Source organism: Eulemur rufifrons, chromosome 29 (genome assembly GCF_041146395.1).
Source record: "Eulemur rufifrons isolate Redbay chromosome 29, OSU_ERuf_1, whole genome shotgun sequence".
Taxonomy (NCBI): Eukaryota; Metazoa; Chordata; class Mammalia; order Primates; family Lemuridae; genus Eulemur; species Eulemur rufifrons.
Genome location: NC_091011.1, coordinates 67,578,556 through 67,605,003, shown reverse-complemented (window position 1 = coordinate 67,605,003; position 26,448 = coordinate 67,578,556).

Sequence of the window (26,448 nt, the reverse complement as noted above, 5' to 3'; positions counted from 1 at the left end):
CTCATATACACATTTTCTTTTTTGATAACAGCATTTCATGCCTGACTTATGTTGAGTTGAAAGTATACTAACACTCCCAGAGCTTACACAGTTATTTTTCCAATATTACCATTGAATATTCTACTCCTGTTACTGATTTCAATTGGCTTCTTCCAGTCCTAGATTTTTTAAATAGTATCTGAAGTGTAGAGCAGTTGCATAATCAATATAATTCAAGTGAAATTATTTTTAAAAGGAGAGTATCTCAAGCACATGGTGTAAATAAAAAGCAAAAATTGACCTCTGTTTTCAAAAAAAAACTCCATACAAAAAAAAATTGCCTATATCTAATTGTATTTAAAACACATTAACAACTACTGGAGATGACAGTAAATTGGCATGAAAAAAATACTTGAATTATTCCATCTGGAGAAAAGAACACTGAAGAAAGACAAAAATAGTTTTAATATATAATGGATTATTCTAAAATGAATGCTGAGTAACAAATTTGTCCAAAAATTTATTCCTGTTTATAGATGAGGAAACTGAAGTGTTAATTAATATTAATAACTAATATAGGGAGAGGAATAGAAAACTTTCTGAATTTGAAGATGTGTTTGTTTTGATCTTATGCTCTAACCAGTTCCTGTCAATACTTTTCCATCTCTCAAGTGTATCTTCAAATAAACAGAATGCAGAGAAAAAGGACATGAAGAGAAACCTCAAGCTTAAAATGGCATACAAACAAAAGAGGAATATATAAATTAGTAACATAGGCAGAACTGTGTCTATAAGCAAACATTTTGTAGATTATAAATTATTACACGGGTACAAAGAGCTAAAATTGTAATAATGTTCAATAGCTGACTCTCTTTAAAATAACATTATGGGAAACTCTCATTTTTACAGCACCTATTTCCTTTATTGAATATTACATGCCATGGTGCCTATGTAAATCTGACCTACCTTTTTGCACAAGATAGCCCATGAGAATGCGAGAGAAGCTAAATGTGAGGATTATGCAAAGCCAGAATTAGCAGAGCATGGATAAAAGTCTGAAAAGATACGCTGCAAATTGTTATCAGTAGTTGCCTTTATAGAATGGAATTAGAGCTTGGGAAATAGGACAATTATTGCTTTTATGTCATGTGTTTTATTTACAATTTTTGTTTAAATTGGTTATAATGGTCACATATTACTTATATAATTAAAAAATCAGTCATTGAAATTCTGAGCACATGCCAAATAATGCTCAAGCAATTTCTGACTTAGAAAAACAGCATTTACTAACAATTTGTAAGTTTAATTCCCTGACTCCTGTTTGTACCTACTTTCCCTTCACCTGGACTCCTCTCCACAGCCACAGAACAGTGTGGGAACTATTGCTCGCTGAACTACGGTAAGATGAAGAGGGGGGATACAGGTAAATGGAATCGTTTCAGATACTCTGTGCATTCAAGAGTGAGTCGCGTAAGAAGTTGTGGAGAGGATGAACAGACTCTGAATCCAGATTCCCAAACAGGACTTCTGGCCTAAATAAAATGTTTCCTGAATTTTTTTTTTTCACTTCAGTTGTTACATCCCATAAAATTCTACCAAAAAAGATCATCCTTTTGGTTTACATCTCTCCTTAAAATGAAGATACCTCTGGAAACGGTGAAGTGCTATCCACTATACACAAATTAGTAAATGCTAGTTTAATGTTGTGTCCTCATAACAGCAGCTGAAGTTAGCCTTGCTGAGGGCAGAAAAGGCCAACCGTGTGCAACCTTAGAATTGGCGGCGGGGGCCTGGCTGCTGAACTGAAGAGGATTTGGGGCGGCAGAGAGCATGCCAGCCTGGGAACAACGGAAAAGGGTCCTGGAATTATAAAGGAAGGTGATCCAGAAAGGAAGGCGGCAGATACCGAAAGTTCTGGGCTACTTAAAGAAGGACCCAGTGAGAAAAAATAAACTCCTTTTGCTCCTTTTACTTTCTTTTCTTCTTTTCTCTCCTCCCTTTTCTTTTACTTCAAATGCTAAAGCAAGTATTAGTACTACAATTGAGTTATACCTGAAGGCCTAAATAAACTTTAGTTGAAGTGTTCCTCTCTCAGCCCACTGCCCACCCTGTAGGACTCCTCGCCACCCTCACAGCCTGAACGCGCAATCACCTGTCCACCGCCCAGGACAAGGTTTGAGGAACAGCTTATGGAAGCCTGTCAGCCAGAAATACATTTTGTCAGTGCTATGAAATCTACATTGCGGAGGATGAAATGACACCCCAGAGGGGCACATCTGGCAAATAATAGATAGCTGATTGTTTTGCCAAGATGGAAATGCAAGCCAAGGGGAGGAAGAGAATTGCTGGGGCTAGCTGAGGGGAATTGAAGGGGCTGGCTGGGTGGGTGGCCAGAAGAGACAAGAGACACTGGGCAGGAGAGAGGAACATTGAAGTAGGGGAGGGTGTGGAGAGGCCCAATGGGAAGTGTTCAGTTTCTGCTGTGTGCTGTGCAATCTGAGTCCTGTTCCCCTATTCCCTATTAAATCCTTAGGAAAATATCCATTTCTCCTTACTGTAGTTCTCTCTATTTTTGCAGGTAGATTAAAGAGTTGAGTGAGGTAAGTGTAGGGTGAAACAAAGACTTCCTCTTAGGGGCCAGTGACACTCCATTTACAGGCATAAAAGTATGCTGGTGACAAAATAGAAAGAATTTTGTGAGAGTGGTGACAATCCAAACTATTTTTTTCGTTCCCATTGTTATTAAAATGTTTTACAATACATAATTTTTTTTTCCAGGAAAGAACATGGAACTCAACTATGTCCACACTTGCCCAGGGAGGGGAGCTTCTATTTAATTGCAAGGTCTTCTCTGCAGCCTGGCCTGAGTCACATCTCCTCTGCCCTGGACGCACATTATGCTTCCCTACAAGATTACAGCTCTTTGTAACTCCCAAACAGGCTGGTGTGTTCCTAGACAAGCTTCTGTGCCTCTCAAAGACAAAGCAAGCCAGCCAGGAACAGAAATGGCTGTGCCTTGTAAAAACCACGGCTATGAAATTCAAGCAGGAAAGCCAGGGATAGAGAATTCACTATACGCACCATCAAAAATGGTCAATAAAGTGAGCGAAATAAAAAAGTGACAGTTACGAGAGGTGGTTTTTTGGGTTTCCCAGTGTTGTTTCTCAACAGAGGAGTGAGAGTCACTAATGCTTTCAATGAGGACTGTGAGGATAAGTGAGATGACATGTAAACTGTTTGCAGCACTCCACGTAACGCCGTGTCTGCTGGGGGGAGCTGGGAAATATTGAAAGCAGTGAGACATACATAAATACAACTTTTAAAAGTAGATTTCAAAAATAATTTAAACAATTTTTTGACCACCAACTTACATTTACCCCACTCATACTTATCCTTTCCCAGCTGTTCACCTCTTTATTCTTCTTAGTATCAAATCAGTAAAAGCACACACAGCCTGCTGGAGCAAAAGCAGTACGAGCATTGTCACAGGCAGTGGCTTCTGGGATAACCAAATTCAAACAACTTAGAGAGGAGAAGTAGAGTTTATATAGCTTCTTGGGGGAACACATTGGTTTCCCTTGCAGCCTATCTGATTCTAGCCTCAATCTTTTTCATTTAATTAATGCTATTATTTGGCAATTTTCCTGTCTATCTAGCCTATTCACATGATGGGAGGACTATAACTTGAGTCCCCCAATAGAAGAAGATGAAAATGTTTGAAGATCACAAGAATTGTAGAATAATGGTTAACCTAGAACCAGACTGTCCACATTCAAATCCCACCTCTTCCTCTGTGTGACTGTGGACAAGTTACTTAACCTCTCTGTGCCTCAGTCTCCTCATTTGTAAAGGGAGGATGATAAGTACCTGCTTCACAGGGTTGGATAAATTGAATAAATGCATATAAAGTGCTTAGGACATTGCCTAGTATACAGTAAACCCTCAACAAATTTGACAGTTAATATTGAAAGGATCAAACTAACTTTTGTGACACTTTTCAAACTCTTATAGTGTGGTTTATTTGTGGCTGTCACCACAAGGTAAGAAGGTAAGAAATGAGGCTACAGAAAAAAAGTCATCTTTACTCCCATGACCCTTTTGGGGACAGTTCAGCTTGTGAATGGAAGACTATCAAGATTTCCTAATAATAATAATAATTTCATAATAATGCACAAAAATTTTACTTTACTTACAAGTCAATGAGATTAAATCATTAGTGTGAAAACTAGAGGAAAAGAACAAAAAAAATTTATTTCCTGTTAATCAAATTAATTTTAGTGCTATACTGTATTAATTACTGAGATTATTTCCCACTTGTTTGCATAACTATAGCAAGGTCAGCATAAACTTTGAAAGATTTTGGTCCTGCATAACTTTAGGATCAACCATACCTAAAGGAGACTGAAATAGGAATAAATGTAGATACATGAAAACTGTGCAATGACAAAAGAACAATTTTTATCACTAGAAAATCACTCATTTTACCTGACAATTTAATACCTTATGTAAAAGTGAGATAGAACCTAACACTTGCAGGTAAGATGGAAGGAGGATGGGGAGAAACTGATATTGCATAATTGCTATGTAATGAAACTTGGCAAATAAAAAAACAAAGAATGAGTGTCAATGTTCCATAGGTGGTAAGTTGATATTGCAGTAGGAGGAAAACAAAATTGGATAGGAAAAATCAGGAGGCATGTGAGCAATTGCCGAAAGAAAGCTATGGGTAGGAATATGAAGTTGCTTTTAAGAAGCATCAGAAATTTTCCCAACAACCTGGATTCCCAAGCATTGCTTAACAACAATTTTGGATGGAATAGTATTGTTATTTTTAGTGTTACCTAGGGGATAGAAAAATAATCTGCCTGTGGCTGAACAATAAATCACAACAAATGGAATGTCTGAAGATAGCATTTAGAGTGAGTCAATCTCTTAATAAAACAGACTGTTTTCAATGGCTGAGTCTCACGGGATGTCATAAAGAGTTAATGATAAAGATTTAAATAGCACATAACATCATCCCAGTTGAATCCATCAGGGTGTCGTGATGTTGGGTATAATAAATATCCACTGTGCCTATAACCCAGGTTGGCTTCTGTGCTGGCCTTGTTTGTCGACATTGACCTCAGTACTGTGCATACTGCCTCTGCCCCTCTCTCATCCTCAGGAATCTTCTCCCCACCAATATGGCAGGAAAGAGGTATAGTCTCTGCAACTTCAAGCTTTCTTGCTGTCCCCAAAAACAAACATAAAGGACTTCTGGCTTTAAAAGGATGACAAAACCAAAATGCATAGGGAAATTACAAAATTTAGTAATTTTATGATGTTTTTATGTCTATGTTCCCTGATCTATGGTTGCTGACTTCTGAGTGGTCATGGAAAGAATCACTGAACTTCTGTTCTTTAAGATTTATTCTTGAATATGAATTCATCAGCTTTCCCTTGCCCACACCATCTCCAGCCCAGGTCTCTCGGGATAATGAAAAACAACCATTTAAGAAGAATCCTTATGCAGGCCTGAGGACCCGATTAGTAAAGACCAAGTGTCTGCCTTTCCTCACAATGACTAACAACCAATTCAATATTGGGATGGAGTCCCCACCACTCATAAGAATGTTTACTTTGGATCATTTCCTTAGCAGGAGTCCCATTTGCATTTCATCGCCACTTTAAAAGAGGACATCAGACTGAGGTGGGGGGTGGGGGAGGGGATGGGGGTATGCCTACACAATGAGTGCATTGCGCACCGTTTGGGGAGTGGTAACACTTGAAGGTGCTGACTCGGGAAAGGGGGGGGTGGGGAAAAAATATGAAACTATTGTTTTTAACTTGCACTGTTCACTTAATAATTTATCATGAATATTTCCCATATTATTTCATATCATTGTACAAGAAATAATGTATACATTATGAGGCCATACTGTATCTAACAAGATATACTGTTAGACTCTTTGATTCTGTAAAATTAAATTGAAAGAAAAAAAAACAACTCAAAAAAACAAAAAAAAAATAATAAAATAAAAATAAAAGAGACATATTACAGCATATGCAATTGCAAGTTTTGTTGGTAATTTTTTAAAAACACAAAATGATGAAGTCCAAATAGCCTAAACTATGCTTCAAACCCCAAATTAAACTGAATTAAATTTCATTTTTTATTAAATTAAATTAATTTAATTTAATTAAATTCTTATGCTGCTAGAGTTTGAAATAGGAATTACAAGTGCAGTATTACAATAGTGTGACTTTTAGGTAAAATATCTATGAGAAAGTCTAAAAGTTAAAATTAACCAAAATAACAAAAACATCTAACTACCAGAGTAGTCTTCTCTTTAGTTTAATCCAATATTTATGTTTTAAATGTACATAATGCATTTTTTCTGAACTACTCAACACTTCTTTTGTCTTTGTTTGATTTTTACTTTGTTTACTCTTTTTAACTTAAAATTTTTTAAAGGTAGTATTTTAGAACTTAAATCTTTTCACTTTCACATTTTTGCTATTCTTTTCACCTGTGCTTGGAGTTATGGCGCCCTCAAAAATGTTTTCACACCTTGAATGGGTAGCATTAACCTTATTCACAAGGGTTTTTACTCTGAGATAATTAATAGCAAAATTATATTTATGATGAGTCAAGACTCAAAGTGCCAGATGAGTAAATTTGCATTTTCTGTGGTTCATTATAGAGTTTAGGAAGACATATAAAAATTTTCTCTAAGAGAGTGGTTAAAATAAGTTGAATGAATGACTAATGATAGTATAGGTTCATTTTATCCTATGGTTCATAACTTTATTCTGAACCAACTGTTTCGAATTTGGGAACTTTTATAATTAATGTAATTTCATCTAAATGAAATTCATCAATCATCAAATTAAGATATCAATATGACAAGAAATTTTAATAATCAGTTTTTGGTTCATTGTTGCCATTGAATCATTTATCCATGAATAATTTAGAACAATTCCAAAGAACCATATCTTTCAGCTATACATTTCTCAAATATGTTTGTTCAGAAATATCTGTAATTATTCAATATTCTACTAATATTATTTTCTATTAATGTAGACTTTACATCAAATTGTCATTCATTTTTATTCTTTTACCCTTTTCATCAAAAAAAGGATCAATGTGTACTTTTAGTCGCCTGAACTCATAGCCAGATTTTTGTAATAGACCAGTTAATTGAAGGGTCTGTGTGTTACTTGAGATCATGATCAATTCCTTTTTGTTAAGCAGTTACCTCATCAATGTGTTTACAGCAGATGATAGTTTGCCAAAATAATCAGGCTTCTTGGGGGCAGATTTCATGGTTAATGCTTCCTTTTATCCCTAGGAAAAAAATAAATACTACATGCAGAGCAATCACTTAAATGGTAATTGCTTAAAGAACAAGAAAATCTAAAGATAAAGTGTTTAAAATCCTACTAAGAAGTAGCACAAAATTTTAAAACATATGAATAGCATGTGTCCTTTTATGAGAAAGTTCTGCTAGACATCTATCCCATCCCAAGACTTGGTATTTTAAAGGTTGGGCCCCTCCCAAAGCTATGAAGCCAATAAGCTTTCATCTCTGAATATATGAACAAATTATATCCATGGAACTTAGGTCAGAGAATATTAATGTGTATTAGATGGGGATGGACGACTCAAGGTACAATTTTTAAGGCAGTTATGATCAGTGCGGTCTGGTCCTGAGGGTATGGAAGGAAGAGGAGGTTGCCAGGGGCACAAAACTAACTGGGCACATATGGCTCTCGGATGCTTTATGATACCACTGAGTGCATGAGGGCACACACAGAGAAGCATACACAGAGGGTGCAGTGAGGTATGTGCAAGAGCTCATTGGCTGTTGCCATGGAGGCAGCCAGTAATGGAGTATAGGGAACAAACAGAAGGACATAAAAAGAGATGACTCTGCCACATATACTGAGAAAGAAACCTGTGAAATCCTGTCCTCTTATTGGCCATCACTATGGAGACAGCCTTTGAAAGCCCATAGGAGATGGAAATTAGATTCTAGTTTAAACCTACACTCACACACACACCCCTCATAGAGATGAGTATCAGCATGAAAAATATTTAAGGTCAATTTCATTAGCTGTTTGCAGGAGCCATTAATAACATATAGCAAGCATAATCCCCCTAGACACACAGAAAATATTGGCATTATTTAATAATGATGAAGAGTACCTTTATTCTTACCCTGGTATTCATTTTTAAAAATTACCCAGTTCATTCAATTTTATCTCTAGGTTGTATGTCAAACTCCAATAGCACTGGATCCTGTTAACAGGTCACCCTTTCAAATAGTGAATACAGCCCTCTGCTGCACAGAAAGTGCTCAAAGACCTTGAAGCCCTGTTGTTTGGCAGGTAGATACTTTTCAAGTTTTATCAGTTGTGTATACCTTGGATAAATGTTTTTCAGTGATGCATTATTAACAAGGTTCCCCAGTATCCCATTATGAAAAAAAAAAAAAAAAAATCAGTTGAGCTTTAACCTAACACTTATGAGGCATAACGGAAATGGTCATTTCCTAAATTTTCTTCTACTTCTTTTAACATTTTAGTAGTTTTCACCAACTCTCTTACTAGTATGACCATCATTTCTTGAATGCTTTTCTGTTTTGCATTTGCTCTAACATCCTGCTATCAGTAGTAGCTAAGCAATGTAAAGGTTAAGTTTATCCTGGTTCCAAAATAATTCATACAGATAAGCAACTTGATTTAAGGAAAATGTATATTGTAGGAAAACCATATAAAAACAATGCCTTCTGAGAATATGGAAATTAATTACCACTTTTTATTTACTAAGAAAAGACCCAGCAAATAAAAGAGTTGAATAGCTCATTATTATATGGAATAAAGTAAAGGATTTTTTTCTTTCTTTTGTGACATAAATTTGTTAGGTAATAAAACAGGAAACAGCATGTGTTTGAACTATCTTGATGCTACATATTGAGGTAAAATTTCCCCTGTGGCTGAACTCTTTAGGAGGTATGAAACAGGTACCATAAAGTGCACATTTGAAGTGACTTAAAGGTGGGAAGTGTGGGTCATTATTACTCTTTGCAAAGACCATTCTAGCCATGGAAAGGGGCTTGAGAGAGAGGGAAGAGACAGTCACAGATAGCAAAACTCCCTAACTTACTCCTGGAAATTTACTCTTAAAGAGTAAATAAGAAATTCTACAACCAAGGGAAGCACACACTTTTTTTACAAAAGACTAACCATCAGTTGGGAATATAAATTGCTGCAGAATCACTCCTCTGAATCACTCCTCGAGCTGGGGGGAAGGATTATGTCTTCTGCCTGAGAAAGAGAGAGCTAGAGACCAAAAGTAAAGGTAGACTGCCCACCACCCCAATGCAACCAAACATTTAACGTAACAGTCTGCCCTGCAAAGGTCAGAGCCAAGCAAGCTACAGTCTATTGGAACTTAACTGAGTTTTCATTGTTAGTTAGGATGCCCTAGAATTACATATTTTCTGGGCTGGGGATAGGCCTGTATTTGGAAACGGTAAAGTTCTATCTGTGAACTTCGTGTCAGAAGCAATGCTGAACCCAGTGTACCTTAACATTTACGGAATACATCTGCCACAAGCTGCCTACACAATAGTGTGACAGATAAAAGAAACACCAGAGCTATGAAGAGGATGGACTGGATCTTATCAGTTAGCCTCAAAGATGTGCTTTCAGGGACTCTAAAATGTTCTACAGCATCTAACTTTATTTCTTTGATACCTAAAAACTGGAGTTCAGCCTTCAAGCCTGACTGATTTGGTATTTTTAAGCAGAGGGGAAAATCTGGTAATGTACATATAAAGTATAATTGTTTACATAGGTCTTTTATATTAGGATTTGACCTGAAATCTTACTAAGTTGCAGAATGGGTTGTGAAGTGCAATATTTCATTCCTTTGATTTTAGACACTATCCCGAGAAATTTCATTTTAATAGTGAGTTTCATTTTCAAAGAACTTACTGTAAGTAATAATAATAATAATAACATTGACTTATTTCAATCCACCATAAAGGTATAAGAAAAATCTTAGAGAATTATTTAATTTTCCTGGGAGTCTAATGCTCTTATTTTAGGTTATTACACACAGAAATTATTAATATTTTTTCTTTTAAGTTAATTGTCTTTTCATGCTGTAAGTTTAGATGCCACTGTACAGATTTTCAATTGCAAGAAAAGCCCTCCGGAAGCTATTTCCTCTTCATTATAAACCTGAAATTTTTATAATTGCCAACCAGTGAGTGGAAATACTTGGGCTATCGCCTCTAGATCCAAGCAGTCTGACTTTCCCTTGGCACAGTTACTATGTGATAAATATATTACATATAAATAAATATAACGTTTATGTATACTCAATTGTTATTTATATAAAATATATACTCATTTAGGATATTTCAACAGTAAAAATAAAGTTTCAACATTCCTACAAATGTGATTATCAAATCAGTAAAATAGACGTAAAATCCACAATAGATAGTTGAGAATGAATTTGAATGAATCAACAGGTCACATAAGGTGATGACTAAAAAATGTGCAACATCACCAAAATTCAATACATAAAATAAAATGAAATAATATTTTAGCACATTATAGTTAAACTGCCCTAAATAAATATCTTTTAATGATTATAAAGTTTAGAGCAAATGATAAAGTGAAAATAATATATTTATATATTTTAATGGTGTTCAATCCTTTGAGTCAATGATATATTTTAAAGATTACATAACTTTGAGAACATTCAAAAGAGTACAAATACTTGGGTAACGTTTGAGAATATCTTCATTAACCTGTAACAATTATGAATCTTACTCCAATTCTTTTATTTCTTGCAGACTTAAACAGAGTGTTTTTTTCTTAAGTTTTGAAAGTCCAGAGTTCTTCAATTGTTAAGAGTTAAAATGTTACTGAACCGTTTCTCATTTTAATAGTTACCTATGATCTCAGCTTACCTTTAATTTAGCTAGTGAAGTAATTCCCCAGAGGGTTAACTCTCTTTTCTTCAGAGTTCTAAGTGTTCCTTTCTTATGAGATTTGACAGAAAGAGACCATGGTTGAATATGTCCTATATTTCCCAGTGTAACTTTCATGTGAGAGAATTTTTCAAATCAGCAGAAAAATTTCCTCTTCTGACCATCTTTCTTTATTATGCCCATTCTTCTCCCTTTTTGAAGCCAGGGCTATTTAAATCTAGATTTCCTGTACACTTGGGCTCACATTGCATTTTCTCTTGATAATGGGTATAGCAGGCTTTAGCTCACTTAGAAATCTACTTGTTTAAGAAGACATAGCATTTTCATTTTAAAACAAACATTGAAACAGATACATGAAACTGTTTCTTTCTCTATATCAACTACCCTGTCCTCACAGTTGCTTAAAAGCACAGATTTAATCTATTACAACATTTTCCTAATTCAGTGCTCCTAGAGAGCAAATTATAATATTCAGAAATTTCATCATTTCTTAATGATATTAATTTAAACTTTTGATAAGACAATGATGTTACATATTTAGAAACAGATAAAATAAAATATTTGTGATCCCATGCTAGCTTATAAGAAACTTTCAGGGATTAAAAATAAATTCTCTGTATTTTTAGTATTTTTTTAAAATTCCTATTATTTTAGATATCACCTAACAGTAAAATTAAAGATTCTAAAAATAATAAATAAACATGATATATATTCTTCTTTATTTTTTGGTTAAAGCATTTTTATTTCTATAGTTTCCTTATTAATCAGGAATAAAATTCTAATTTTGTGATAATAGAAAAAAAATTACTTCTCCAGCCTATTTTCCTATTGATCTTTTCCTGTCCACTACTATATCCATCTGCCTGAAATGCTCTTTTTGCAAAATTTGACATTGCCCAGCAAAGAGCTTAAAGTGTAGACACCCAGTCATCATTAATTGAGGAGTCTTCCAAGATTTTTTTTGTTCAGCTTGGATTTTCCAATCCTTGGAATTTTCTGATGTCTCATGAAGACACTATTTTCTGGAGCTCCAAATAAAATAACAGGCTTTTATAATATATTGGCCATAAGATCTACAGAAGATAAGTTATTTTTTATTATTATTAGTTTTTTATTTTCAAGACTGAGTGGGTCTGTGGAACAGAAGATAAGTTCTTTTTAAAAGCCCTAATTCATTTTCGTTGGAGTCGTCCTTGAGTCCTTGATCTTCTTTCTCTAACAGCCCATATTCAAATCTCTTAGAAAATCCTGATGACTCTGCCTTCAAAATCTATCCAGAATCAGACCACTCCTCCCTCCCCACCCACCCAGTGCTACCACGGGTCTAGGCTTGCATGACTTACAACATCCTGAATTACTACAATTACCTCCCAACTGGTCTGTTTCTATCCTTTCTCTCCTATAGTCAACACAGAAGCCAAAGAGATCATGTTAAAACATTAGTATCCTCTCCTCTGTTCTAAATCCTATAGTGGCTCCCTACTTCCGAGTGACAGCCAAGGCCCTTACAGTGGCCCACAAGGACCCACATGTCCTACTCCCCGACCCCACCCCCTGCATTACCTCTCTGGCCTCTTTCCCCGGCTCACTGCACATGATCCACACAGGCCTCCTTGTTCTTCCTCAAATTTATCAGGCACTTGGCCATTTAGGACGTACACATTTATTGTATCATCCATCTACAATTATCCTTTACCTCCTTCAAGTCTATTTTCAAAATCAGCTCTTCAGTGAAGCAACCACTCTCATTTAAAATGGCACACATGACCTACATACATACATACATACATGACCACACTATTTAAAATTACAACTTTATACTTTCCCTGGCACTATTGATCTCCTTTATCCTGCTGTATCTTCTCTTTCCCATAACACTTATCATCTTCTAATAAACTAAGGAATTAGTTTATTTATTACATTTATTATTTATAGTTTGTCTACCATCTGTAATATAAGCTCCTTAAGAGCAGGTATCTTTGTTTGTGTAATGATATATTCTAACCACCTAGAACAGTACCTGGCACATAGCAAGTATTTATTAAATATTTACTGAATGAAAGGATGAATGAATCGCTAATAGGAAAATATTCCCATTATCAGATGAACCAATTAGGGATTTTGAGTTCATTTACATGTAACAGAAACGTTGAGTACTGTGGTTTATTTAGGAGTTACTTCTCATGTAGACAGTCCCAGTTAGTTCTATATTTCTTGTGTCTTTCCACCCTATCACCCTTAGCATGGGGTTCCTTCCTTGGGTCCTCATGAAGGCAGCTTCGCTTTCAGACACTGTTCACTGCTCAGTCAGTGCCTCATCTGGATTCCTTGTTCAAGGATGTCTGATTACATACCATTGGCCAGAACTGGAGCAATGGCTATTCATAGCTGTAAAGAAAATTGTGAAGTCTTCATATTTTTTAGTGAACAGGTTGCAGCCCATACCCCAAAATTAGCGTTAACACATGTAAACACTTAGAACAATGCACAGCATAGAATAAACAGGGCACGTACATGATAGCCATTACTGTTGTCTTTGTCTCTTATTTTTTTAATTCTGAAAGTGTTCTGTGAATACTTAGCCAATGAGGAAATTAATATATTATAATAATGACTATATTGAATTAACATAATTAATATAGTAAAGCTTTTAAATTATAGATAAAAGAATGATTAAAGTAGTTTAAATTCATTTGCTTTAAAGAATGCAATTATCAATAAGATCTTGGAGCTTAAGTATACATAAAATCTACACATTAAATTACTTTGCTCTGAATCAGGTTAAGTTCATACAAAGTCATACTTATGTATGTTTTCTCAAATATTGCTGGTTCATTTATGTATAAATGCCTATGATGTGTCAAGCATTTTTCTAGGTACTATTCTATATCCTGTAGACAAAATAATAACTGAGCAAAAATGTCTTTCCACAGTTTACATTATAATCATGATTATGGCATGGAGTTTGTAGCATAAAAAATAAATCTATCTATAATCCCAACTGTCCAAATGTCTTTCTAAATTAATTTACTCAATACCTAAATATTAGAAAATATTCTAATTTAAATAAGGTAAAAATTTAAATAAGGTAAAAATACCTTATTTAAAAATATGTTTCTCTGTATCATAAATCTTAGGGAAGAATATCATGCAAAGTACATTTTCTTCTTCACTTTACAATATAAGCAGACTATTTTTTCCAAATTTTTTAAATAATTGGACTTTTTTGTATTTGCATAGTATATTTGCACCTTTATGCTCATTCTTCAGTAAGTTATAGTGTTTTATTTTTAGCTTTGGTGTGTTGTTCCTAACATAAATTTGTTTTATTTCATTTATATCTGTAAATATTTTCAGTGTAAAAGAACCTATTGATCTAGACCTAGAGAAAGCATTTATTTGTAAAATTATTTTGTGGAGTCACAAATACTAAGTAAAATTCCTTTAAGTTATTCACAGACACATAGGATGAGTTTATCAAATGGGGAGAAAATTGAAAAAGCTAATTATATTTTAAAAAGCCATCACTTGGAATTATCTATTATCTGAAACTGATCTGAAGCCATTTAATATCTTATGTTAGGTCAGGTCTCCAAAACAGAAAGCAAACATTTAGAAAGGAAGTACGACACAACTCAGAAATCCTATGAGAAAACTTTCAAAAAATATTTATTTCAAAATGTTGTATTTCTATATTTGGGTGGGAAATCATCTTTACCAAGGTCTACTCTCTTATTGTCAGGGACTCGGGCTCACTTCCCAGCCCCTACTCTACGCTTCCCGTGTACCACTCCCAACACAATAGCCTCCACCTTGGGCACAGTCACTTCAGGTCTGAAAATTGCTGCTCCCCATCATAGACCTATCTGGCAGAGATAGAAGGAGCTATCTTTGCCCTCTTTTCAGTTATTGACTAGGTTTGCAGTTTTTGCTATTATTTTTTTCCCCTTTGCTCATGGTAGAAGCAAAGAGGTCAAAAAAAAAAAAAAAAAGGCTCAATAAAAAACCTAGAATAAAGCTAGTGGCCCAATTAGGTTATGTTGTCAGACTTAAATCTTGAACTAATATGTCAGAAAGTCTGAAGAATTGGTTAACCTATTACCTTTTCCCCAAACTGTCCACAAAATTGCAGTGTTTCAATCACAGTTATAAATCCTGGGCCTTTCACACAAAGAGCTCAGTCGCAGTAACAGTGCTGTAAATAACCACAATTCTTTTTCTCTTTTATCCCAGACAGTCATTGCCTAAATAACATATATGTATCTAGTATGTTTGTTCTGCTTGAGGTGAAAATAAACTTTCCCAAGATACTTTACCCTTTCGGCACTGAATTTTGTGGAGATTCAGTAGGTAACACATATGTCCCTATCTCTACTGACCATTTCCAATCAGGACAATCCATTGCACCTTCTTGTGTGAAAGGCTTTTTAATAACCTTTTTGGTTTTTATTTCTGCTAAAATAAATTAGTGTGTGTGTGTATTTAAGGTTAACTGAATGCCATTAGAAATAATAAAAAAATTCATAAGTCCATGGGTTACACAATTAACATTAAAAATCAATAACTTTCTGGTAGTCCATCAATAACCAGATAGAAAACATAATGGAAGAATAATCTCATTTATGAAAAAAAAAGATAAAATATCTAGCTATAAACTTACAGGAGATATACAACACCGTTATGCCTAAAACTTTCAAACTATACTGAGGAATATTAAAAATAATTTAAAGAAATCGTAATACATACTATGTAGTTGTACATGATGGAGATAATATTGTAAAGATGTCATTTCTCCCCTAAATTACTCTGTAAGTTAAATGTAATCACAATTAAAATCCAAAAGGATTTCTTTTTCAACTAGACAAAATTATAGTAAGGATCACCTAGAAAAATAAACATTCAAGGATAGTCAAGAAAACTCTAAAAGTGAATAGTGAAAGGGGCTACCCTTACTAGCTCTTAAGACACCAGGTAGCTTCAATAAGCAGTTTGGTACTTGAGAGGAAACAGATTGATGGAACAGAATAAAGTCAAGAAACAGAGCAAAATACATACAGAGATCTCTTTTATGTCAAAGTTGTGTCTCAAATCAATGTGGAAAAACTTCTATATGATGAAAACTAAAATTATAACCATAAACAGAGCCAAACAACATACAAGGAAAAAAATATTTTTGACATGTAAAAAATGATTAATTTCCTTAATTTACAAAGAACTCATATAAATCAATACAAAAAGATTAAAAAATCAAAGCAGAAAAGGGAAAACACATACTTGAGTATTTTGGTAGAAAAGAAATACAAATTATTAATTATCAAATAAAAATTTCAACCTCAAAATAATTACTTATGAAATGCAAATCTAAACAATGTTTTACAAATAAGATTGACAAAAATATAGTAGTGCAATGATATCCAATGCTGATCAAGATGTGAGAAAACGGCTCTCTTACATATTAACTGTAAATGTACAAATTGATTCATGCTTTCAGGGTGGAATTTGACAGTATCTATTCAAATTTTAAAAAGCCCTGTACTCCTTAGCCCAGAAAATTCTCTGCTAGGAATTTACCCAATGAGGTGTTGACAAAAGTGCAACAAGATACATGTGCTAGAATCTCTGTGGGAGGTTGGTTTGAAATATTATGCTACAACCATATAATGAAACACGTAGTCACTTATAAAGAATGATGGGGATTTATTTATGCTTATAAGGATACAATTCTAAAATATAAAATTCTCAAGTGAATTTTTAGGTGAGGAATTATATATGTTTGTGTATATGATATATATTTATAAATATGTTGTGAGAGAGAAAGAAAGAGGGAGAAATCTGAATTTTTCTTTCTGAAAGAAAGCAAGAAAATGGTGTCTATGGTTACTTAGACCAAAAAAAAAAAACCACTGAGTTGTAAGTGAAGGTGTTTGGAAGGAGATGGGAAAGAGAGGCTTTTCTCTTTTAGTTTGCGTGTTTCTATACGGCATGGATTTTTCAAATCACATCAAAGTATTTATTTACTTAACATGTCAATGTATTACCTGGGTAATGAAATTTTAGGCCAATGTTTACTTTCATTATTTTATTTATCTACATTATTTTAAAAACAAAACCCAAATTATTGTTATTTTGACATTTTAAAGAAATTGCTCTATATTGTCTACAATTTACTCTAAAATACTTCAGGATAGACAATGCCATAGATGAGTTTCAGTTCAGTCTTTCCCTAGGGGCAGGCAATTATCATTTAAATACCCTAATCAGGAACATCTGCCTCCAGAGTGATTAGTTAGCATTGAATAGCTCTAACCAAAACCTACAATCCAGAGCCTGCTACACCAGCCTTTCAAGTACAGAATCTTTATCGCCAATCAACACCAGAGGCTTTGTTAGACCTTAGAAGTGATTTTTCACTAGTGAAATGAATGGTGTTCAAGAATCTTTTGACTGAATCCACATTTTACAGATTAAGGGATTTGTTCTGTGAAGTTGGATTAGGTCAAGCCGCTGCACTTGGGCATCTGGAGAGCCACATGTGGCCTTGGGGCCACAGGTTCCCCACCCCTGAATGATTTGGCTACCTGATGGAGGATTTTTGCCACCTGACTCCAACTAAAAGATTAGTTATATGTGACACTAAAATATGCATTCTCCTCTATCGAAGCTTGTATGCAAGTTTCTGTCAGAGTGCCTAAAATGATACAGTTTACAGAACAGATTTTATGAGTTTTTTCCAATAAATTTTGCTATGAAATCCTTGTATGTGCAGCAAATTCAGTCTGAGACTAGATTTTATTGAACATATCACCTTATGGTGAAGTTATGGCGGAGAAGAGCTACAGCCCTCACCTACCTTGAATACCCCAAGAAGACAAATTATTGTGAGTGACCAAATTGTTTTAGGTCAGTGTGCAACGAATTCATAATAGGAGCCTTAGGGGCGGGAGCTATGAGAAAAGAGCTTGGAAACAATCTCAGAATGGTATCCTCCCTCCCAATTATTATACCCAGTGTCTAGACATATATACAAAGAATTAAAAATTTAAGATTTAAGCATAGCATTGACGTGGGTCTTTACATTTCTTTATTAAGCACACAGGTTTGTCTATTCTCCTCTTTCCTCTACTGTCTGAGATCGCCATAATATTCCCAATTCTCCACACCAGTGAGCCTCTTTGCCTGGAATGTTATCAGCTTTTCCCTGCAGGTTTAAAGTATTCTCCTGGTTTCTCAATATGCAATATCCAAGAGCTTGTTTAGAGGCTTTGATCATCCTGTTAAAAACCCTGAGAAAATCTGCTGACTGCAAAAAATTTTGAATTAGCAGTCAAAAGAGTCCTTTATAATGTAAATTTCTCTGTTTTCATTCCAGTTGTCTTCATTTAGCTTCGCCAGAGTACCTGCATTACCGGCAATATTAGTTTCACTTTTAGACAAAGTTTATTTTTTCACCAGTTTTACTCTTTGGGCATGTGTCACTTTTTAATTCGCTGAACAAAAATTTAAATCATATCATCCTTTGTATCATTTATTAATTAACTCTTGGCATTTCATCACATTTAGTTCGTTTAAAAAGATGTTTATTCTTTACATCTAATATAGTTCTCAAGAATAGCTCTCATAAATTTGAATATCCTGCCTTTGCAAATCAGAATCTTCTGTGCATTTGATGGATAGTTTCAGTCTTGGTATACCACTCTGGCATTATAAATTTAAGTTATATTTAGAGTTTTTAAGTCTCATGTGACCCTTCCTTTTTTTGTCCCTTAACAAAACTCTCACTCAGAATATTAATCACAAATTCTTTAATCCTCAAACAAGATACCACCATTTACATTGTGAATTAACTCATTGGTTGGAAAAAATTATGTGAGACTATTTTATTCTTTGCATCTGGAAATAGTTTACTACACATCTTGCCGTGAATTGTACACTACACCCTTAGATTTCTTGATATCCGTGAAAACAGAGTTCTAAGTACCAGAAACACAAAATCTGCCAAGGATCTCAGAGATAATCCGATTCAGTGCCCTTATGTTATTTTAGAAGTAAATTGTGTTTTCAGAAAGGTTTAGCAGGTTTCTCATAGTCATCTAGCAAGTTAATGACAAAGTCGAAACCAGAATCTAAATTTCCTGACTCTACCCTGAGATCCCCACAAGTGGCCCCGGGCCTCGGACCACTTGTTAGGAGCCAGGCTGCATAGCTCTGCCACCATCCCCTGCCCGCACTCTTACCCCCAAACTCCCCACGCCCCACCCCACGCTCCCTGTCTGTGGAAAAATTGTCTTCCATGAAACCGGTCTCTGGTGCCAAAAAGGTTGGGGACCACTGCTCTAGACCATTTCCTCCAAGGATACCACACCACTTTCTTCTTCAATTATCTGATTCACTACGGTTTTTTCTCTCAACAGTCTGAAAAAGCTAACATTTCAGCAGTAGAGAGTATGGTGAAACTGAAATAAAATCTACATAGAAATTCCACACGCTGTTGCTTAGCTCTAAACAGATATCCCAAGGAATAGCAACCCTAGTTCTTTGTTGCTTTTTTTCCCCTAGAATATGACAGGGGTACAAACATTTTGGTTATATAAATTGCTTTTGTATGTTTTGAATCAAACTTACAAGTGTGACCATCACCCAGATAGTGTGCATTGTACCCGTTGGGTGTGAATTTACCCATCTCCTCCTCCCCTCTCCCACCCGCTCGATTTCTGATCAATGCTATTTCCATATGTGCACATAAGTGTTGATTGATTAGTTCCAATTTAATGGAAACAAACCAAGTGCCCATCAATACATGAGTGGATTAATAAAATGCGGTATGGGTATACCATGGAGTAGTATTCAGCCATAAAAAATGGTGAATTAATACCTCTTGTATTAACCTGGGTGGAACTGAAGACCATTTTTGTAAGTGAAGTATCACAAGAATGGAAAAACAAACATTGCATGTATTCACCATTAAATTTGTTGCTTTTTAATAACAAAAATCCTATCTCTTCTGTGCTTTCTCCTTTCTATTCCCAGATTATTAGAGCTGAGGAATTGGTGATTTTTTTCCTTTTTGATCTCTTTGGGGCCATCACATAAAATTAGGAACCCTTAAAATCTTGCTCTGATTAGAGCTACTCTTGAAGCATCCTTTTCACATTCCATTCTTTGTGTAATAATTTTGTTTCTAACCCTAAAACTGTCAACTTCCTTCCCTGTCCTTTCTTCAACCTTGAATTGAAGGATGAAAAAAGAGGTTCATAAACAGATGAAACTATAAAGTGGGTTCTTCCACCCTGAAGCCAAGATAATTTTTCAATTACATACATTTAATACTTTCTGGTTATTGGCAAAGGACCTGAATGGTACTGCATCCAAAGTAATAACTGACTCCATAGCATCAGAAAGTAGGGAAATAAGGGTATGCTACCCAGAAAAAGCAAGGATCTTGTATCTACCAAACTATATACAAAATCTAACATCTACTAGAGCCACTCAAGGTATGGTTTAAAAGTTTTTAAAAAATTAACTTAGTTAAGATGTACAGTACCTTAGAAATGCCTAAATATTGTTGAATGTTGCCAATTAGATTTTTAAAATTTAGTGTGTCACTTTCTTGTGTTCTTTGACCATATGTTTTATACTGAGTTTTTTAGTACTCTTCTTTAAAGAACTCAAGCTAACTTTTGTGCTATTATCAATGCAATCTCATTTCTCATTCTGTAGTTCTCCTTTCTCATTCTCATGATGAGAATTCTCATTCTCTCTTTTATTTTCAGATGCCAGAAATAAACATTTAACATTTGCAAACAGAAAGCTCTGTGATTCTACATGCATGTGACATGATACACTTGGAGAAGTGACTGTTGAAGAAGCATGTTTATAACAACAGAATTTTATTTTCTCACAGAAGTCCTTGATCAAGATGCCAATAAATTCAGTTTCTGGTGAGGGCTCTCTTCTTGGCTTGCGGATGGCCATGATCTCAATGTGTTTTTACACGGCCTTTCCTCTGAGCACATGCATAGAGAGAAAAAGAGTTCTAGTATCTCTTTGTCTTTTTATAAGGACATCAGTCCTATTGGATTAGCACTTCACCAGTATGAACTCATTTAACTTTAATTACCTCCTTAAAGGCTCTTCTCCAAATGGTTACATTGGGCATTAGGGTATCACCATATGAATTTGGAGGAGGGAAGGATACAATTAAATTCATAACACTTAGTATTTATTGGAATAACCCCCCAAATTGGCTTCTCTACTTTAGGTCAAACTAGCAATAATTGTTATAATATGTTTACTAATTGTGACAATCTCCAAAGAAAGTTTACTTTTTAATTAGCAAGAACATCTCAGCATTCTTATATTATTAAAATTTTACCCTTTACCCCCAGGAAAAATAACCCAGAAGTATTTTAACACAATCTAGTTGGCAAATTTATGTTGAAATAAGAATGCATGTACTCCCTTCTTTAAATAAGTCCAGTTTCCTCCATTGGGACTATGCCTTCCATAATTCTTGATGTGTTTAAAGAGAAATTACTAGAAGGGGGCATATATAGGGAAATTTCTCCTTATAATAATGATAACAGTACTGGAGTAGCAGAATAGCTAGTATCAGACTAAACCTCTTGTCAACATTAATTACAAACTTTGGGAAAAATACAAACACACAACTGTATGTAGGCACTATAGAGTGATCAAAAACGGGCAGGAACTGAAGAGGAATTCAATCCTTGAAAAAAGGAAACTTCACTCAATTAGATTCATATTTACACATCTTTTCCCCTTGCGCCATAGAGCAATTAAAACATAAGCAGAAAGCCATGGCCTTATTGGCTTAAGTATCAGAAGACAGAATTCAGGGATGCCAAAGTAACCAGAAATTAGCAAGTAAATCCAGAAAGGAGAAGGCCATAGAGAAGGAAGCCCCAAAATCTTGATATAGACTACTTTCAAATCCTTGGATAACTCCAAGCTGCACATGTCAAGGCAAGATTTCAAGGAGGCCAGGGAAAAACAACTGAAGAAATGTTTTAAAATCTGGGCAAGGAAGATTTTGCTACCTCAGAGATAATAGAGCTTGAAGTTTGACTCCTGTTCAGTTGAAGGCGGTTAGTAAATACCATGAGCTTTCCACTGAAATCCCAGAACAATCATGATTGTTGATAAAAGGAAAACAGACTACTTTCCAAGATTAAATCATATATCCTAAGACTAAGGGCAAAATTAAACCCTAAGATTGTAAGTAAAACCTTTCATAACAAAGTATAAAAACCAACCCTCAATGAGCCAGTAAATGAACTGCCTGGTCACACAAAAATCAACACTTCTCAGAGAAATATTTAAAAATCTAGAGTCTGTACAATGCGTCATCCATAATATCTAGTGTGCAATCAAAAAGTACTAGACATGTCAAAAAACAAAAGAGTATAACCCCTAGTCAAAAGAAAAAAGAAGCAATAGAAAGAGATCTCAAATTGACCTAGATGTTAAAATTAGTGTGAAAAGACTTTAAAAGAAATAATTATAAAGATGTTCATGACTTAAAGGAAAAGATGATCAAAATGAGCAAACTGACAGGCAAATCTCAGCCGAGAAATAAAATTACTACATATGAAAGAACCAAGTGAAAATTCTATGACTTCATTAGTCATCAGAGAAATGCAATTATAAACACAATGAAATTCCATTTCACAATCTTAGAATAGCTACAATGTAAAAGGTGGCAATGCAAAATGTTGACAAGCATGTAGAACAACTGGAACTTTCATACATTGCCAGGAGGAGTATAAGATGATAAAGCCACTTTGGAAAAAAGTTTGGGCACTTTCTTATAAAGTAAAGCACACACCTACCCTAGGAAATCCAACATTTACACTCCTAGGTATTTATTCAAGAGAAATGAAAATATGTGTCCACACAAATATTGTAAACAAATGTTAATAGCAGAAACAACTCAAATGTCTATCAGTAGGTGATCAGATCAACTAATTGTAATCTACTTAGACAATGGAATACTATTCATATACAGGAAAAGAATGTACTATTATGTAGAACAGAAATGAATATGAAAGACTGAAAGATATTATGTTGTTTGAAAGAAGCCAGACACAGAGGAGCACACACTGTATGATTCCTTTTATAAGACACTCAAGAACAGGCAAAATATTCCTATAAAGATACAATCAGAACATCGATTGCATATAGGGATTGGAGATTGACTGGAAGGGGCACGATGTGACTTCCTGAAGTGATAAAAATGTTCCAGATCATGTTGAAACTGATCTTTACATGGCTGTAGTCATCTCTGGAAACTCACCAAATTTTATGTGTATTTTACTTTAATAAAAGCAGTATCAGAAAACATCTATAGACTCTACATTCACTTATAAATTTTAAATTCTTCAAGACTATTAGAGAATATGAACTCATTGCATATAATTATTCTCCACAAAAAGTCATCACTGTATATAGTTCTCCATGCAATCAAATATAAATACTAAATATAGAAAGCAATGAGAATACAAAAAAAGAAAAAGGAACAAAAAATTTTCCAATCTTACAAAATAGTGCTTACTTGGGAAAGGGAAACTACAGAGATATTTTCTGTTCCTTGTTAAAATTCTTTTTTGCCTTCAGAATTTACATTATAAGTGGGAGAGAATTTAAATTGGTCCACTCTGTTGGAATGGATTTTGTATCTAGCTAAGTAGAGTAAATCATTATAACAGCATATTATATTGCATATTCATTTATCCTAAAATCTTATAACTTAAAAAGCAAATAATGACATGTAGAAAGTTAACTCACATTCTGAATTAAAAAAAATATTATCACTAGAGGTTTATGGTTTGACAAAAAAGGTAACAAGGAGTGTGTCATCCTAAAGCAACTAGTCTCCCTAGCTGTACATAAAAATCATCTAGTCAGATTTTGAATACTATATACCAAGGCTTGAGCCCCATTAATTAAAGCAGAATCTTTGTGGTGTTAATCTTATTAAATATAAACTTCATGAAGGAAGGTTTTTTTTTTTCCTATTTTGTTTATTGTTGGATCCCCAGGGCTTAGAACAGTGCCTGGCACATAGTAGGCTCAACGAATATTTGATAAATGAATGAATGAATTAATTAATAAGGGATAAGCAAGTTATTGAAAGCCTAGAAATCATTTTGGTCTTGCACACAATGGCATAATTCCTCTAGATGGTGCAGGATACAGCAGTGCCAAGCAGTTATTTTACAAAAATGTTTGATGATTTGAATTCAATGTAGTTGAAAGGCACTAAGCTTTTATTGATAATTTCCTATGGATCAGCTATTGTGCTCCAAGCAAGGTTTATAAATGTAAATAAGACATCGTTCTATATTTGAGAAGTTTCCAGTCTATTAGGTATTAGTGGTAAAGAGAAAGTATAGCACATAAACATTTATCTATTTATTGATTAATTTAGCACTTATTTATTAAACACGTACTATGTACCATGCACGTATATACCAGGATATACTGTGACAAGATAAATGATACTGTCCTCAAGGAGTTTACTGTCTAGTGAAGGAGAATGATAACAAACTAGGAAACAAATAACTATAATTTGCAATAAATTTGATAAAGGAAATGATTATAATGTTGTTATATAGAATTTTGATCAGGTGGAGGGAAGTATTTTATAATGGATGATCAGGAAATACATCTCTAGAAAGGAAACATTTGTGTTGAGACTTTAATGATGAAAAGAAGCCAGCAAAGCAAATTTATGGGCAGAGAAGGTTTCTAGCGGAGGGAATAACATGTTCAAAATACTTCAGGTGGAATAGAACTAGGCACGTTCAAGAACCTGAGAGACCCAATAGCTGGAGTATGAATGGGAAGTAGAACAAGTTGAAAGTGGAATGATAGGTAAGGTTATAAAATTCACAGCATGGGCCATGGTAAAGACTTTGGATTTTATTTTAAGTGCAAAATGAGTCTATTAAATGCTTTTAAGCAAAGAAATGGCATTGTGCAATTTGTGTATTTAAAATATTGTTCCTTTTATCCAAATGTACAATAGATTCAAAGGTGGACAAAAGTGGAAGCTTGGAGACTAGTTAGGAACCTCTTTCAGAAGTCCAGGTGAGAGATGATAGAAGCAGCACATTAGTGCAATTACAGTGGTGATGGGGAAAAGTGGGCAGCTATAAATATATTTGGGAAAAGTTGATAGGACTTGATGAGGGATTGAATGTGAATGAAGGAGAGGGAAGAATCAACAATGATCCCTACAGTTCTGGCTTACAAGAATGGAAGGATTGTGGAGATATCTACATAGGTGGTGGAAAATAGGTCAGCTCCAAATTTAAAGTTTGGATAGAAGAGGAACCAAGGAGGATGCGTAGGAGTAACCAGAGAGGGAGGAGAAAACTTTAGAGCACGAGGAATTTCAGAATCTAAAAATCTCCCTTAAAAAGGAAAGTATTTCAAGAAGGAAGAAGTGATCAAATTTGCTCAATGATGGTAAGTGGCAAATATAAAGGCAGAAAAGTATGCCATTGAAAATGGCAAAATGAAGGTTGTTGGTGATCTTATTTAAAACAATTTCAGCCGAGTGATTGAAATAACTCCAGATAGGAGTGGGCTGACGAGTGAATGGGAAATAAGGCAGTTGAAGAAGCAGAAGTATTAATAGAAAATTCTTTCAATTTTACTTTTGAAGGGAAGCAGAAAAATGGAATGAGAGCTGGAGGAAATTATTAGATTAAAAGGAGATATCAGAGCATATTTGTACATTGACGGGAATACTCTAGCATAGACAAAGAGATTGATGATTTGGGGAAAGAGAGAGTATTCATAAAGATGTCCGAGAAAGGTGCAAGGTAAATGAGGGTGTTCTCAAGAGAACGATCGCAAATGGAATCTAAGCTAGAGAAGCAAGGGAGAGGATATAGCAGGGAATTACAGCTTAATGAAAGCTAAACAGAATGATGAATAGAGAAAGCTAGAAAGAGCAATGACTAATTGAGCTTCTGAGGAGGAAGCATACTTGAGAAAGGAAGGGGATTATCCAAGGGAGACACAATGTCCAGAGAATACTGTGTTGGCTTTTTAGGCTATAACAGAGAGCGGAGGCAGTGAAGAAAAGTGAAACTTGAAGGCTGAAAGCTAGTTTTTGAGGGGTATTCCATACCCTGCCAAAGAGTTTGAACTTAATTTGTTGACAATAATAATTACTAAGACTTTTTGACTTGGAAATAACAGAAATCTACCTGGGCAAACTTAACAACAACTAAACAAATAATAAAATGAAGGGGGTTGTTTAATAAAAGGGTCATATAATTCAGGAGTGGCAATGCAGTGGCAGCCTGGGAAGGGGCTAGAATATTGTCAGTAGTTTGTCCCTCGTTTCTCCTTTTCTTTCCTAGTCTGCTTCCTTCTTCTCCATTCCACATATTAAAACATGGTGACTCCATAGTTCATAAGGGTATTTTTTATAGAAGAAAGAATG